This window comes from Dipodomys merriami, unplaced genomic scaffold (genome assembly GCF_024711535.1).
Source record: "Dipodomys merriami isolate MVZ:Mamm:240054 unplaced genomic scaffold, mDipMer1.0.p SCAF_1, whole genome shotgun sequence".
Classification (NCBI taxonomy): domain Eukaryota; kingdom Metazoa; phylum Chordata; class Mammalia; order Rodentia; family Heteromyidae; genus Dipodomys; species Dipodomys merriami.
Window position 1 is genome coordinate 141397916 of NW_027202270.1, and position 17225 is coordinate 141415140.

Here is a 17225-nt window from a genome sequence, read left to right on the forward strand (position 1 = left end):
ACAGCATTTAAATCCATTTTTGGCCCTCTTCTTTATCTCCAATAGCTAGACCATATAAGAAGTATATAAAGGCAAGAGTATAGATGTCTCCTGATTGCATTCAATAACCTACTTGGAGAATTTGTGCTTCTTTTTTACCATCATACATATAAGACATACATTCATATTATATATTTACTATATCCCTGTACATATACACAATTGTGCATGTTTATAATTGATATGATAGCCATGCTGTAAAGCACACATTCAAGACTCTGGAGGTTGCAAATATGCCTTCCATTTAAAAGAACATCCTACTTTTATGCCATCTAGTCATTAACATTAAGAGGCCAATTACACTGCTCAAGAGTAGGATGTCTTATGAGAAAATGACAAAGAGATGTGTAATCATTGCAATGCTAGTTTACCATCAGATAGGATGTGCAATAATCCCTTTAGCAAGCTTAAGCTTTTACATATTAATGGCAATGTTGAAGAGTGGGAAGAGGTCTTTTACAGTGTCTCTGAGGTCCTTATGATACAGAAATACCTCTGCTAGTTGACTCGATTACTGATGTGTGCTGGGGAGAATAATACTGTTTTGTGGGCTATTCCTTCCTCAGTTCTGGGGCTGTGGGTGGTTTTTCATTAAAGTACCACTTTATAGAGATTAATAGTGGGGAGGGAAATTTTTATTTCAATGTTTGGCAATATCTTTGTGATACTCCGTATGGGTCTCAGGTAGAGTAGATTCACCTTGCAAGGAACTGCCAATGCTTTACTATTGGACACATGATTAACCAGTTGTCAGAGATAGTAGGACATTGAAAACTCCATTCTAGGGGTTAGGGACCTGTTGAATGTTCCTATCTTCTTTTTCTTTTCCTGTTCCTTCTGTTTTTTGGCAGTACTGTGAATTGAACTCAGGCCTTGTTTGCCAGCTCTACCTCTTGAGCCATACCCTCAGCCCTATTCCTACCTTTTAAAGACATTTATTTGGTGTCTCTCCCAGGCCTTCAGGGGCCAGTATGTTTTTCTGGCTCTGATTTTGATTAAGTGAGCAGGCAGCCACAGAGCAGAACCAATCAGTTCCAATCCAAGTGTCCACCATGATTTGGAGCTTAGCAATGCCTTACAACTTTAGAAATTCAAGGGCAGTAGTTAAAATGAGGACACTCAGAAGGAAACTTGCAAAAAGAGCTTTATTGTAGGAGACTGGCAAGGAGACAAGAAGAGTTACAATCTATCTCCCAATCGACTGGAAGCCCCAGATAAGAGCAGATAGAAGCTGATCCATTGAAACTGGGAATCTTGGGATGGCTGGCCCTAGTGCTGCCAGGTGAGTCTTTTCCTTAGAGAATTTCCAGTTTTTGCTCATTGTTATGGCCCATCCTGCTACTCTGAGAGCATCACTCTTTCTCATTCAGGTCCTTTCTTGGGTTATGATCCGTAGGGACTTTTGATTCCACCAGGTCCTCAAGGTCATCAGCATTCTGCAAAACAGATTGTGAAATTGTTTTGGAATGGGAAAGTTGTTATTATGGCTTGATTTCAAAAACAACTAATTAAAATATTGAAGGAATAAAGGGTAGAAAGATAGGTTAACAATTTACATGTTTATTAATTAGTTTGACTTAGCCATATATATATATATATATATAAACATCTATATACATACATATGTTTTAAAACATCATGTTTTATGCTCTAAAAGTACATAACATATGCTAATTAAAATGATGACAATTTCACATTCCTTCCCCCAAATAATAGGACATAGACATGCCTATCTTGGGCCAAATCATGTCACAGACAGATAATGATGGTGGTTGTTAATGTGATTTCAACACAGGGAAAATTTGTATCACCATGGGTCATATTTGACTGCATACAAAATATACCCCTATTAATATTGGTGAAAGTCACATCTCCTCCCCCACCCAAAGAACTAAAATCAGTTGACCTAAAGAGGGAACCAAAAAGGACAGTTGGAGCAGCCCCAGAGCCTGCCTCTTGTAGAAATCCTAGTCGTACTTAGGCTGTGGCCCAGCAGGAATTTTGCCACCAGATGACCATGTGCCTTCAGCCGCATCCTTGTCCAACTCTGCCCTTTGCGAAGGGCCAAATGGTGGTGCGGTTTTGGAAGGGGGTGTGGAGGAGGAGAAATAAGATGAGAGAATAGAAATGGATCTGCTACAGAGATGATTATTGAAAGTTGACAGCTGCCAAACACACTGTGTCCCTGGCAACACCTGTTGAGTGTACGCAGTGGCAGAGAGAGTCAGATGAAGAGAGACAGCTGTATACATGCCAACAGCAGCAGGATGCTGTGCTGGGCTTGTGCTCTGCCAGCACAAGATGTGCCAAACTCGCTGGCCCAGAGTCAGATGGCTGGGTGTCCACTTGGTTTGCCAGCGAATAAGCACGAGAATACATTTGCATTAACACAGCTCAGCCACCCCCCCCCCCAGTTCCTGCCTTCAAATCCCTCCCACACTGCACAGCACATTGTGTCTCCTCCCAGAATGTCATCTTCAGGCGGCTTTTCAGAACCTGCATTTCAGTGAAACATGAGGTAAGCCAGATGCTGTCCTGAATTGCCTTGAAGGAAAGCAGTATCAGCAGTCAAAGACAAAATTTAAAAAAAAAATCATCTTGGGTTTTTGGCAATTGGCTAGAAAGAATATGCTAGGTAATTTTGGTGTGTGTGTGTGTGTGTGTGTGTGTGTGTGTGTGTATAGAAAGAATAGATGGGGTTTTACACTTTATCTCATGCAAACATTATTCTCACTCAGCCCCTTCCTTTATGCAAATAGCTTGAAATCTGGGGGATTCTTGGCTAAGCTAGAGAATTTCACAGTGGCAGTGGATGTTATGGGTAACCTGTGGTTCTGTCTGCAGAATTATTTCCAAAGATGGAGAAGTATCAGCTATGTCCCATTTCTTTTTATCTTTTTCCAAGGTGACCCTTGAAGAATAAGAAGCTTCAGATCTGGATGGGGAAGTTTTCATCTGCACAGACTACTGTGTTTGAGCTAGAAAGGAAATGAAAGTATATGTTATGATCTCTATACACATATACATTATAGCATATGTCATTCAGCATGTAGTAGAGATGGTGAGAGAGAGAAAAAAAACCTTAAGAAAGAGAGAGAGGCTTTGTGGATTCCATTATGATAGCCCTTGTCCCACAGGTCGAAATGAGTGATTAGCACCTCAGTGATAGAAATTATTCTACTCCTCTTTTTGATTTGCCAACATTGCCCTCAACTCCCCAGCAAAAATACCAAAAATTATATTTCTTGGAAAAGGCTGTATTTTCCAGTCTTGTCTTTGTGAAAAATGATTAGTAGTCTTGATTCCTTTACCTCTGAACAACTGTAAATCTTTTTTTGTTGTTTTGAGTAATTTTAGTTGAAATTATCCATTACTACATTCTGAAATAAGTAATTTCAGGAACTCCCTGTTCACAGGTTTGAGTCAAAAATTTATTTCCAGAATTTATTGCACAAATGTAAACAAATATCGAGGCACAAATGTTGAGGACATTCATGGTAGTGTGCTTTTCAAATTCACTATACCAAAGTCTGCAAAAACAACAAAACAAAACCCCCAAACCAAAAAATTAGCCAGACAAAAAGAAACCAAAATCCCACCAATTCTCTGTCTAGGACATGTGACATTAATAGGACACTCAGATAAATACCACTTAACTGTTAAAAAAAAAAAAGAGTTGTCTTCTTACATATAATCATGGACTAACCTCCAAAACTACATATTAAGGTATAATGTATAATGCTGTCATTTGTGTAAAAAAAGGAAATATACACATGTAACTGCTTACTTTTACATGACTCTCTGGAATAGTGAACAAGAATTATAACTAGGAGCTGCTACCTCATACCTGTAATTCAGTAGGCTAAGAACCGAAGATTTAGTTCAAAGCCATCCCAGGCAGGAAAGTTCATGAGACTCATCTCCAATTAACCACCAAAAAGCCACAAGTAGAGTTGTGGCTCAAGTGGTAGAGTACTAATCTTGAGCAAAAAAGCACACTGACCATACCCAAGCCCTGAGTTTCAAGGTATGACCATTATACACATGTGTGCATGGGTGCACGTATGTGAGCATGCACATGCCGCGTGCGTGTGCGCACACACACACACAATCACATGTAAGTCATCACCTCTGTGAATGGAAGACAGGAAAACAGATGGTTTATTGTACATGAGATATCAAGATTTTACCATTAATCTGGTTTGTTGTATTTAAATTTTTATTACTATGTACATGAGACATTTTCAAAACATAAGTAATAATAAAATCATTTCTGGCCTCTAAATTTAATGCTACAAATGTAATTTCTAAATTCTTTTTGTTTTAAACCATGGTGTGATAGCACACACAATTAGCTTGGCCAATAGTACAGGTTAGTAATGATTAGTTGAATTTAACTGGTTAATAGCTAATTACAAAATATGTCAGTGTAGTCAAAAGATATACTATACCATACTATAAATTGGGATGAGATTTTTTTTTCCCCTTCCTCATCCACATAAATCAGCTCAGATTAATGGTTGCTTGCGGAGAATGAAGTAAGATTGCTTTAAGGACTTAATTGCTACAATTTAACAATAGAATTTGCCCCTGTTGTGTTAATTTTAAAAGCTCTTTGATGCGTTCAGCTAGCAGTGATTCTTATGTATACACATTCATGTGACTTTATTTATTGTAAATAATGGGGAAAATGGTTAAATTCTTCGTAGTCTCAGAAAGATGCTTAACTCATTCATCTACTTTTCCCCATACACCTCATGGAAAGCAAGTCAAACAAATACCTTGAGAGAAGGAGAATTTTTGTTTATAGAGCTAATTAGATGTCGAAATTCTGTATTACCCTCAAATCCAAGAAGGCCTAACTTTATATCAGATGTGAGCATTTCCCATTGGGGGATCTGGAATTGTGCAATCTGTTTCTGTAAAAGTTTCCTGTTTCTCCTAGTCTCAGTCTCCTATCGAATTGTTTATGTCTTGTGGGGCAATGGATAATAAGATGAGCCCCAAGGTTAAGAGACAGCATTTTGAAACTCTAATGATCTATAAATTACTGTTGCGGTTACATGCATTTGGGGTCTAAAACAAGGTAGATTTTATTTTGGAGGGTTTTTTTTTCCCTGCTGACTCAGATTTCTGTATACTGTTTAGAATGAAAGAATTGAGTGTTTTCAAGTTAATTTGTGTGTTTGCAATGGACCACAGTCTTCCATTAAGAGGATTGCTACTGTGACTACATCCATCCCAAGTGAACCTGGAAACACAACACAAGGCACAGGTTTAAGGAAGGTAGTTGTTGGGCACCTGGGTGGGGCTCACAGTGGGGGGGCTTATATGTGTGTGCTCAAAGTCAGGACCCTGGAACACATAAATGCATTTTGTCCCAATGTTACACTTTGCATTTTGGCAATCTTACACTTACAGCATCTTAAACTCATACAAAGAATTTTTGTTTAGACAAATTAAGATGTAAGTGGAGCCCCTAGATTGTGTTTCTTGTTCCTGAGAAATGAGATGTAAATGTATGACTCATAATACCCCTTACTTTCATTTGTTTTGCATCTATTTAATAAACAACTTTATACTCTATTAAGTATATGAATATAATTTTTTTCTGCTGAGATATTGCCTTTAAATGTAGTGATCTTAAGTTAGAATGCTTCTAAGATAATACCACCCATCTTTCAGGATAGGTTGTCTTAAATGGAGGTTTTTAACATGGCAGAATATTTTGTTCAAAGGAATAGTACACAGATATCCAATGTGTTAGAAAGGGCAATGGCAGAGCTAGAGTGAATGTGTGGTAAAGACTGAGTGTCCAACTTACTGGGTGCCCTTTTATCACCATTGTGGTAAAATCATATGAGTATTTTTGTGGCATGCAATCTTTAGCTGAGGCTGAACTATAATAATGAGTTAGATTCATATGGGACACACACGGAAATAAGTAGAAATTCAAGAGACAGGAAAAATGCTTCCTGTAGAATTTTCTTTTATAACCATCTACCATTATACCAGGATCACAGAGTTTGTGATGTGAATACATTCAAAATACAAAATATAATAAGACATCTAGCAAGGTCTAGGCTGAAACATGCTTTTAACAGAGAAGCAGTGAAGCTGTTAAAATAGTGACTTCCTGGACTTCTGTGTACAAAGAAGAAAAGAAAGCCACTCCCTCTTGAAAAGTGCCAGGATATGTTCAGTTTCTTTGGTAATTAAGATAGCTTATTTTATATTACACAGTTTATGTGTTAGTCAGCTTTCCCTGGCTGTGACAAAAATACCTGAGAGTGTCCACTTAAAGGAGCTAAAAACTTGTTTTTGCTCATGGTTTCATTGATTTTAGTCTATTATTATTTGGCCCTTCTGCTTTCTGGCCTTTGGTGATCCAGTAGTTCATGGGAAGGGAGAGAGGGAGGGAAAGAATTAGGGCGAGAGGGAAAGGAGGAAAGGAAGAAAGGACAGTTGATGGGAGGGGACCGTTGACAGAAATGTCGTTATACCTTTCTAGATGTGCCCAAAAGACCTAACTCCCTTTCATTAGGTCCCACCTTGTGGGACCTTCCAATCATGTGATTAGCTGGGGACAAAGACTTTAACACATGTTAAAACATTTTGGGGGAACATTTAAGGTTTTAATTTTGTGTGTCATTGTGCAGTGACATTTGTCTTACTAGTGATAAATCATACAACTTCTTACTTTGGCATAATGTGGGTTAATAGACATTTATCCTATATGTATACTAAACTAAGATTTTTATGTCCACATTCCTCTACTTGAAAAATTCAAGGGTACATGGAATAATAGGGAACTTATATATGACATTGTTAGCCTCTAATATTTATTTCATACAAAAAAGAGAAGCCAAGTTTTTCCTGCTTGTTGAAAGAAAAGCAGAGTTAACTTCATAACTCTGCTAGTAAAGGGCCATATATGTCTTTTGACATTTTTAACATGAAAAAGACCAAATATCAATACCATGAGCTTTTCTTTCTAGAAGACTTCTTATAAAATGTATTCAAAAATCTTTTCTTATCAGTTCCGTCTTTATTCTAATCATGCTGTTCATTGCATATCCTTAAAGGTTTCTATTTAGTTATATTTGCATCATATCTTTTTGCTTTTGTTAATATGTTGCCTCAAAAAATGTAATGTAGTTATCTTTGTTAGCTAACCATAAATTTTGTGAGGCCAAGGACTTCATTCTCACACTTGTACGAAGTCTTCTTTACTGGATGATCAAGGTTGGAATTGTGTGTTTATTAACACATAGTCTCTTTCCCTTCTTCCTTCCTTCCTTCCTTCCTTCTTTCCTTTCTACCTTCCTTCTTTCTTCTTTCCTTTCTTCCTTCCTTCTTCCTTCCTTCCTTCCTTCCTTCCTTCCTTCCTTCCTTCCTTCCTTCCTTCCTTCCTTCCTTCCTTTCTTCCTTTCTTTCCTTTGTCTGTCTTTCCCTTTCTCTGTCTCTGTTGTCTCTCTCCCTTTCAAGAAAGAAGTAGAGATTCTCATTGTCAGTACAAGACACAAATAAATCATTTTTCTGACAATTTTAGAGTTCAGAGCTTCTCTATGAAGCTCTTATTGCCATAAAATACCAATCAAAACAAAAACAGCAGGATTTTGAGACAGAAGACAGTAACAAAGACAGTTTCTTTGTTTTCTTTCCTCAGTAAAATGTCTTGCATAAAACTATGGGACTTTTTTTTTTATAGAAAATGCTTTCATTATAGACATATGTTTAATTCTTCCCTCTCTTCAAGAATAAGAGTTTCAAGCCCTGGCTTGGAAAAGTAATCAAAATAATAAAGTGACACTAATTGTGCATGAACCTTCGGGCTATGACCCAAGTGTACTTACCATGTTCTTTACTCTGAAAAAGTTTAGATCTGGGAGGCAAGGTATATGTTAGTAGTACAACACTTGCATGACATGCATGAAGCCCTGGTAGATGTTTAGCACCATTAAATAATTCATATCTATTTATCAAGGCCAAATCAGTACTCAATTTCCTTCCTTAGGAGTTTTCAACAAAGTTGATGCCAAATTTCAGTTTCAAGTGCAGGAAAATATATGTAAGCCTGGTGTTTATCCTGTGGCATCTAAAATGAAGTGTCCTCCAGTAGCAGTAGCCCAAACATATCACGATCTGGCTACTAGGGTACAGCACAGACACAGTCACAATGGCCAGAGAGGTTCCAACTAATCAAGTGGGCACCTGTATGCCATGATTTGTCAATGCTCATGTTGATCATGGCAAAAAAAAATCAGGAGTTGGAGGTGTGGCTCAGGTGGTAGGGCTCTGGCCAATGAGCAAAAGTGTTAGATGCCAAGTTTGAGTCCTAGTTTCAGGGGGGAAATAATCAAAAGAAGCTTAGATGTGGGTGTAGCATAGATATTATTGACCTTGACATCAAGGATCAAGGTGGTTGCCTCAGGAAAATGATACAAAAAATAGGTCATGAGGCCCTGCAAACATCATTGTTGACTTTTTTAGAGGTTTAACTGTAGAACAGAACAGAATGATATCTTTTACACAGAATGAGCTTTGTACTAATGTTGCTTAAAAATCAGTTAAGCCTTAGTTAAGTTAGCTAAGTCTTAGCTCTAGCCTTGGTCTAAAAGTATTTGTGGAAATATACTATTTTGATGGCAAAGCCCAGGACAGAAAGCTCTCTAGAATCCAATGGACAAGAGCACATTCAAATCACAAGGTCTGAGATTATGAGTCGGGGCTGATCAATCTTTCCTTCTATTTCTGGGCCATCCATCTTGGATGACTTGAAGGTTGTTGGATCTTCAGCTATTTGAGTGACCTGGACATGGATCAGATCACAAGCAAGGACTTCTGAGCCTCTGTATAGGTCTGGGTGGCAAAACCTCTATAATCAGATTTCTGGAGGGGTCAGGTCAAAAAGGCTCCATTTATCTGGTAATTTTCTGTCCTTATCACCCACTTCTGGGATTCAAGAGGCTGGGTTTGGGGCCAGGTAAAGCTCTGGAGGAAGCAGAGGTGGTTCAGCTTCTGCGCTTCTACTTAGGTGAGGAGTAAAGGCTGCTGCTTGGGAAGGACTGGGCTGATGCAGGCTGATTCTCTTCTCCAGTCTGCAGCTTTTGTTTGTGGATTGCTTCTGCCACTAGCATAGACTTAGTTTCCTCAGCGATGAAGTCCTTGTGGGGTATGTAGCCAGCACTTCTCAAAATGCTGGATGTTCCCCTAGGTCCATTGTGTGACCAGGGAATTCATGATGACATGGGTAGCCTTTGCTTCCAGGACCTTTCAATTCCATAAGTGGCCATGAACAGGAGTGTGGCAGTGGAGGATAGGCTAGCTTCTCTTGTTTCTGCCTTGGTTAGTGCTGATATTTGCACCCTGAACTCACTGGCTTCCAGGGGATTCTGTCTGTGCCTGATGGGGGAGGAATCATGGGCACAGGATCCTCAAGGGCATCCTATGCCCAGTGACATATCCCAATGGGCAGGGATGTCTTGCCAAGAAATGATGCTACTTGTTGTCTCAAAGCCTTTGAAAGTCTGAGATCCAGGTGCTTTTTCTAGATAGAATTTGGAGCTGAGGCCCCCTGCTGCCACAGTGAACTGATGGTCATGACGGACAGATGTTAATGAGGAGCACTGTCCAGCTGCTGCAAATTAGCACAGCTTCCCAGGAAGAGTCCATCCAGCGGTTCTGATCTCCTGCTGCTATCCAGCTGCCTGCAGCCTGAAATCTGGCACTGAAGAGGCTCAGGGAATCCAAGTCTCAGAGAGGCTGTGCACAGTCCAGACCAGAGCCAGTATGTGACCATACCAACCCCCACCCTCTGCAACATGGAGCAAGAACACTCAGTTTTGCTTTAGTTTGTTTTCAATGTTGTCTGGCACTTTTGCCTGGGTCAGCCTCAGACCATAAGTCTCCTATCTCTACCTCTCAAGAAGATGGAATTATAGAAGTGTACAACCATGCTTGACTTGGGGTTTTTTTCTTGGGGTTTGTTTGTCTATTTTGAGATAGAGTCTTACCAACTTTGTAGGGATGGCCTTTAACCTCATTTTCCTATCTCTGCCTCCTGAATAACTGGTATTACTACCAGCTCGGCCCCACTCTTACTTCTCCTTCTTTTTCTATGATGGTATTGGAGCTTGAACTCAGGACTTCGTGCTCTCTCAATGCATCTTTTCCTCACCACTGGCAAGCTGGCATTCTACCACTTACGCCATGACTCCACCTTCTCTTCCTTCTTTTTAACATTTAGATACTCCACAACTTTAGTAAGTTGGTATTTACTCAGGTTTAGTAAGCTGATTTAGTAGTCCAAATAAGCAGCATTCAATAGGAAGGCAAGTGCATCACTGAAAATAGAAGCACATACCACGTATATTAAAGCAAACTAGAAATGGGTTTTGCATTATCTACTATCTGCTATCTTTAAACAGATTCCAAACACTCATGAGTTTAGAAATGTTCAATAGCTCTGTCTTATACAGAAATTTATTGGTCTGGTATATTTTATGCATTATTATAAAATGCATTTATACTTCTTTTCATTGTATTGTTTTAAAGTGGTAGACATAGATTTATATTTCATTTTTGCTATTATACATTTGCCTATAGCATATAAAGGGAGTCATTCTGCAGTTTAAAACCAAAAGACATTCTGCCTTGCTTTATTGAAGTTTGTCCGATCTTCTCACCAGTTGTACTTAGTCGTCTTCTTTGCAACAGCAGACCAGCAGCAAGGATATACAATGTATGAGCCAATCACACCTGGGTTGGGGGTCTTTTGCTATCCAGCTACGTGACCTCATAACCTCAGGCAACTTTCTTGACTTCCCTAATCCTCAATTTTCTCTTGTATAAGATGAAAATAATAGCGATCACAAGGATTAAGTAAGATAATGAATGTCAAATATTTAGTGCAGTCCCAGGTCCACATTAAGTACTCAATCGATGTTAGCTGTTCCAATTAGCAGATCGCATCAGCCATCTTTCCAGTCCCCAAAAGGACAGCCCCGCTCTTCACTCACCTACTTTGTACCTGGATACAGATTATGGAAGGTTGTGCTTCACACAAATCCTGGCCAAGCCCCTGATCGAGCCCCTGATCTCTCTACTTTTATCTAGGCCCAAGAAACCACACCTGCCAGTGAAGGTAAAACAAGGTAAGAATGGGATTGTTGGAAGTAATGGCAAGAAGCGAATCTTAACATAGGTTGTGTTTGAGTAGTAACAGCATTTCGCAGGAAGCTCATTGTAACATGGCGCTTGGGTTTTAAGCCAGGAGATTTCCTAGACATCACAGCATTTTACAGCACGGGGATGTGATGTCTATCCTCCGGGGCGGTATCTGAAATCGACTTTCTTGTTCTGAATCCCACTCTGTAACCAGATTTCTCTACTGAGATCTTGATGATATTTTCAGCTTGTTGCACACTTTCTTTCTCATCTTCCACTCCTTCCATTTGGATGGGAGACCTTGCTAGTGTTTGCCTAGGGTATAAAATGATGTGCATGATATAGAGTGGATCTAGAAGAGCATACACAGGCTCATATGTTAGAAAGCTTGGTCCTCAGTTCAGTGCTCTTCAGAGGTGATCCAATCTTTGGGAGGTAGAACTTGGTAGGAGATCTCTGGGGGTGTACCCTTTAAGGAGCTTGTAGGATGCTAACCTCTTTCCTTCTCTGCACACTTGCCATGAGGCAGACAGACCTCCTGTGCTGGGTACCTCCACCGTGATAGATTGGGCTACCACAAGTAGAAAAGCAATGCCAGGAAGTGATCGTGGACTCAAACCTGTGAAATGAAGAGCTAAAATAACACTTTTTGTCCTAATAAGTTGGCTATCTCAGGCATTTCATTACAGCAGTGGAAAGATGACAACACGCCATATTAACAGAAGCACACACAGATATCCCTTTCTGTCAGTATAGGGTTGAGGAATTCCCCACAACCACATTCTTTGTTGAAAGTCCAAATCATGAAACAGTGATTGTGTGGTTTAGACTGTGAACTTATAGGTTGTGGTTTAAACTGTGAGCTTATAAGTTGGCTACTAAGAAATAGGAAGTGATTTAGAGTGGTACAGAAAAATGAACCCTAAAACTGAATCCTGCTGCTTCTTCAACTTTTTATCCTCTTGAGCTGTTTGTTTCCCCTGGTTTAGTTTTGCTTCAACACTGAATTTCAGACATTGAAAGCCTTCTTTTTTTTGCTGCCTAGCTAGCTGCTCATTGTCTTTTTCAAAACCAAAAGCACATGTATTTTATTTAGTCTAGCACCTAGAAAGTAGTAACTGTGGCCACTTTGCTATCAGAGTTTTTAAGTAAGGCAGAAACCCAATCTTTTTTTTTTTTTTGGGTCCGGTCATGGAGCCTGAACTCTGGGTCTGGGCGCTGTCCCTCAGCTCTTCAGCTCAAGGCTAGTGCTCTACCACTTGAGCCACAGCACCACTTCTGGATTTTTTCTTTTTGCTTATGTGGTGCTGAGGAATCGAACCCAGGGCCTCAGGCATGGAAGGCAAGCTCTACCACTAAGCCACCTTCCCAGCCCCAAAACTGAATCTTTTTATAAGACTTTATTCCATCTGACTTTATTCAACTTGAGAAACATAAATCTTGTACTTTTTCTCTTTTCTCTCTATAAGCCAGGCTTGCCTGGCTTATACGATTCTCCTGCTTCAGCCTCTTGGGTATGGGAATTACAGTTATATACAGCTATATCGGCTTTTGAAACTTATTTCTAACAAAACACAATTTAATTGCATATCATTTTTCTTTAGTTTAATGAGAGAGAAAAAGAGAGATACTGTAGGGTTTGTTGAAGTTTAATTGTTTTTTTCACTATAAGATGTAGATGTCATTTCGTCTCTTTTCACCTCCCAGTTTTTATGTTATTATTTACACAGTGGCCATGTTCGCAATATCGAATTCTGATCCTTAAACACATATCATATCCTTATTCATTTCATAAATGAGAATTAATATGATCCCAGTGCCAATCCTTTTACAAAAGCACCTCCCTTCTAAGTCGTAAGTATTAGTAAATCTCATAATAAGATAGATTTACTTGCTGAATTGAGTTGATGGTGGTGGTTTCTTTCTAGTTTAAGAATATCAACCTGTAGCTTTCTTGAAAAGCCACCATATGGCTCACCCATGAGATTTTCTTAGATCACATTATCTTTTCTTTGGAACTTGGATCTGAATTCCCACCACAATCATATATTTCATCACTGCAAACATCTCCTTCATGCTTCTTTCCCCTCCTCTATCATTAACTCCTGTTGGTCTCATGCTTGCCGCTGGTCTGCTCTCTATCTACAGAATTTTGTCCTCTTTGAGAAGACCTGTTGAGAATTGATGTGAAGACTACAGAAACGTTGACACTGGCTCTTTTTGCATTCAGTCACATGCCTTTGAGACCCAGTTAGGACTTCTCTGTAAACGTTCACTGGACTTCCTCCTTTTCTTCCGAGGAGAACACCCTAATTTTCCTTTGGAGGGTCACTCTTTCTCCAGCCTTCTCCTAAGTTAGCCACACAATCAAGACCTGGGTCAATTTGCTCTCAGTATAAGAGTACCCAGACAGGTTCGGGGTGTTAAACTCACTACATTGTAGACATCTTTTGGTAGGGACAATATTAAGAAGAAGAGAGGAAACAAAGTTATGACAAAAGATTTGGCAAATCTTTCATAGAGAAGGTGGTTTTGATTGGAGGCTCGAAGGCATGGTGATATTTTTCTATCAAAGAAAATTGCAAAGGTGGTAAGCTATTGTTGCCAGTGAGGCAGATGCACACCTTTACATGCCCAGAGACATCAAGGAAAGTGTGTGAAGATGCAATGTCCTGTGTTGGGAAAACTCAAACAAGCAAGAACTAAGAAAAACCCATGAACTGACTTAGAAAGATATTTAGTTAAAAGGACCATTTCATTAAAGGCTGTTAACAAATAATATCAGGTTTGAAATTGAAAAATGTTTTCAAATTTCATGAAACATACTTACTAATCTCACTGAAATGTGAAAGTTTATTGAGACATGCTGTTGGATAAAGAGGATGATGAATGAATCAATCAACTTTTCTTCCTGATCTTCTTCACTATGCTCCCTCCTGGCCCTCCGTCTTCATTTGTGAATTGAAACGGCAAAGAGGGGTTTGAAGAGCAGATCTTACAATATCTCAGGATATTGAGTAACATTTTTCTATGCAGTTGCTGAAATGAATAGGTTTAGAAGCTGAAATTCCCATTCAAGGATTTTGAAATATTCCTGAAGCTGTAGCTGAGGATAATGACATTTCCCACGTTTTGACTCTGTGATATCTCTATCATGTGTATGGTGACCCTCTAGGAGGCAGGAGGAAGTAGCATAACCTTGATCTTCTACGTTCATGGAGCACACCTAGCAATCTGTGTATGGTGCTATGCTACAGGTTGTCAGAATTTATTTGATTGCTACCTTTGGAAACATGGAGTCTCTATTCAAACAACCATAGAAATCATTGCTATTATTAACCTGTCTCTGTTGCCAGATTTATAGCTTCAGAATAAGAAAATATTATCTGAGCAAATATTTAAAGAGCATTCTCTGTGCTGTTCTGCTTCATTAAGGAACCGTTTTTCCTCAGTTTGATCTGGAGTAAAGTGAAATGTTCCAAATAAATACACTCTTTGGCTTCCTCAGCAAGCCTTCACCTGCCCCCAATAGGAAGCCAAGGGCTTCTCAAGAAGGTTCTATCACCCATCCAACGCTCTCTACTAGCATTCATTCTGTGGTAGGAAAACACCATGACTGAAACACAATAGAATGGAATAGTGCTTCCACCCTTGTACCAAATGGCTTAATGGGATGATATTACTTCATTTACTGCCCAAATGCATTTTCTGGATTGTCCCTTCCACATTCAACTTCTATCTCCTGTGCATGTCTACATTTCCGCACATATATTTGGGCATTTGACTGGGTTCAAAAGCATCCAAGTATAGTCCATCTAACAGTGTTCCCTGCCAATACATAGGCAGGACAATGATCCTGATCCATCATAGGGTCTAGCCTTCTCTCTTCTGCTTTGGTTTTACCTATTTATTCTTTGGATGAATGCATACCTTATACAGAGCTCCAGTGCTCATATTTTTCCTAAGGGCGAATTTTTGAGAAGCACTGTCCTTCAAGTGGTTATGTTCATATCAGAACTATCTCTTGCTAGTATTGGTGATATCTTTATGGGTAAAAGAAACATCAATCACTTTCTGAAGAGGCCTGGACTGGTCCCTCCATCTTTCAATCTCTTATTTGGGCCATTTTAGACAAAGGAAATTTGGGGTCAATAAGCCAGATTCCTCTATTTTTACAAGGTTCTTATGTTTTAATATCTATTTACACTGAAAAAAATGATCACTGCTAGCTCCTCCCACCATATTTTACCCTCAGGCTTTAAAGAATACAGGCTAAGAAGCCCTGTTCTTATTTCCCTGAAAGCCTTCCCAACCAGTGTCTTCAGACAGTTGCATCAGTTCTCTTCATTAATAACTCCAATGAAAGTCATGCCATGCGTGGATAGTAGATTGCTTAAGAATTTGTTGGAGTTTTTTCAACACCTGTATTTTTAAAAAGCTACACTTCACTATTTTTGGAAGACAAAATTGTGCTTGGAATCACAGATAAAAAATATCAAACTTTTATCTTATATTTTAAAAATAGACATTTTCTTATATTAAGAGAGGACACCTAGCTCTACCTTGTTATTTCTTTATCACAAAGAAGAGAGAAATGAAATCCGTCTTTAAAAGGCTGCAGAGCATTGTGCATTTAAAGTACTCAGCAAGTTATTCCCTAAAGCACTCCATATGATATGTAAATCTTTTGATCTTTCACAAAATGCATGAATACTATAAAGAATAATGAGTACAAGCTTGAAAAATACAATATTGACTGTCGGTGTAGTGCACTTAGCCACAATTATTATTTGCATGGCTTTTGCAATATAACTGGAGGGGATACGTGTGTGAATATGTTAAGAACACGCCAGTCTCTGCTAAGGAAGATTTAATTTTATAAGAAAAACTTCTTTTGCCCTTTCCCCTTCTACTAGTTGTTCTTTTTTGTTTTTTCAAAAAAAAAACACTATTTTCTCAAGATAGAAAAAGAAATTCTTTGGGAAAGGGTAGAATTGACTGAAATTTGAAAATAGCAGCCCTGACATCCTGTTGTTATTAATTACCATATGATGGATAAAATAACATGGCTTTGGGAAGTATCACTCTATGATAGCCTGTAGAAAGAATATTTAAAAATATCATAAGCTGTTCTTTATAGAAATCTTTATTTAAAACATAGTTTAACCATTGGAATGGACTGTTTTCATCACTTTGCCTGCATTTATATCTCTGTGTAGGTTGAGACCTAACCTATCATGTGAATCAACTTTTTAAATTATCTTTAAGTAGTTGGACAAAGGAATTGCCATTTAACAAAGCAGTGTATGGATAGAAAACATCTTGTGATCAATGACACCCCTTTCAAAATGGGAATCAAATCCCCACCCCCCATTTTGACAGCTACTCCCAAATCCTGTGGGGTATTACCTCAACCTATGAGCTATTTATTCTTAGCTGAAAGCTCTGCTGTCTTAAAAGTGGATTAACTAACCAAGTCATGTCATATCATAAATGCAACCAACCACAACAAAGCAGCTCATTATTACATTGACTAAAGCAAAGTGAATTCAAATTTCAGAATTTTAGCTAATGTGTAAAACAATTATTGTAGATTGTTTGCTTATTACAGATAAGTGTCATTGAAGAAGCTTGAATAGTTTTTGAAATTTGTAAAACCTTCAGGGCCATCAATTAAACTCTTCTCAAACTAAACTTGGCTAAATTAAATGTTGTTCAAGAAGAAATGTACTCATTAGCTGACCTATGTAACTGTAATCCCTTTGTACAGCACCTTTACAATAAAAATAAATAAAATAAACCTCATTAAAATTTAAAACTCTTATTTCTGACAGAAAATGTGCATTCAGAGTATACATAGGATGTATTTAACTCAAAACATAAAGATAAACAACCCAATTGGAAAATTGGAAAATGATTTGACCAATGATTCCATAAAGGACAATACAGAAACAGTCAAAACACATATCAAAAGTGCTCTAACCATTATTTATGATGGAAATGCATATTTAACCCAC

At 38.6% G+C, this 17225-nt stretch overlaps 1 pseudogene; it reads right to left on the minus strand.

The window, feature by feature from the left end:
• Positions 1 to 8711: 8711 nt before the first annotated feature.
• LOC138824304 (putative monooxygenase p33MONOX pseudogene) lies at positions 8712 to 12945 on the minus strand (annotated as a pseudogene).
• Between the last annotated feature and the right edge of the window lie 4280 nt (positions 12946 to 17225).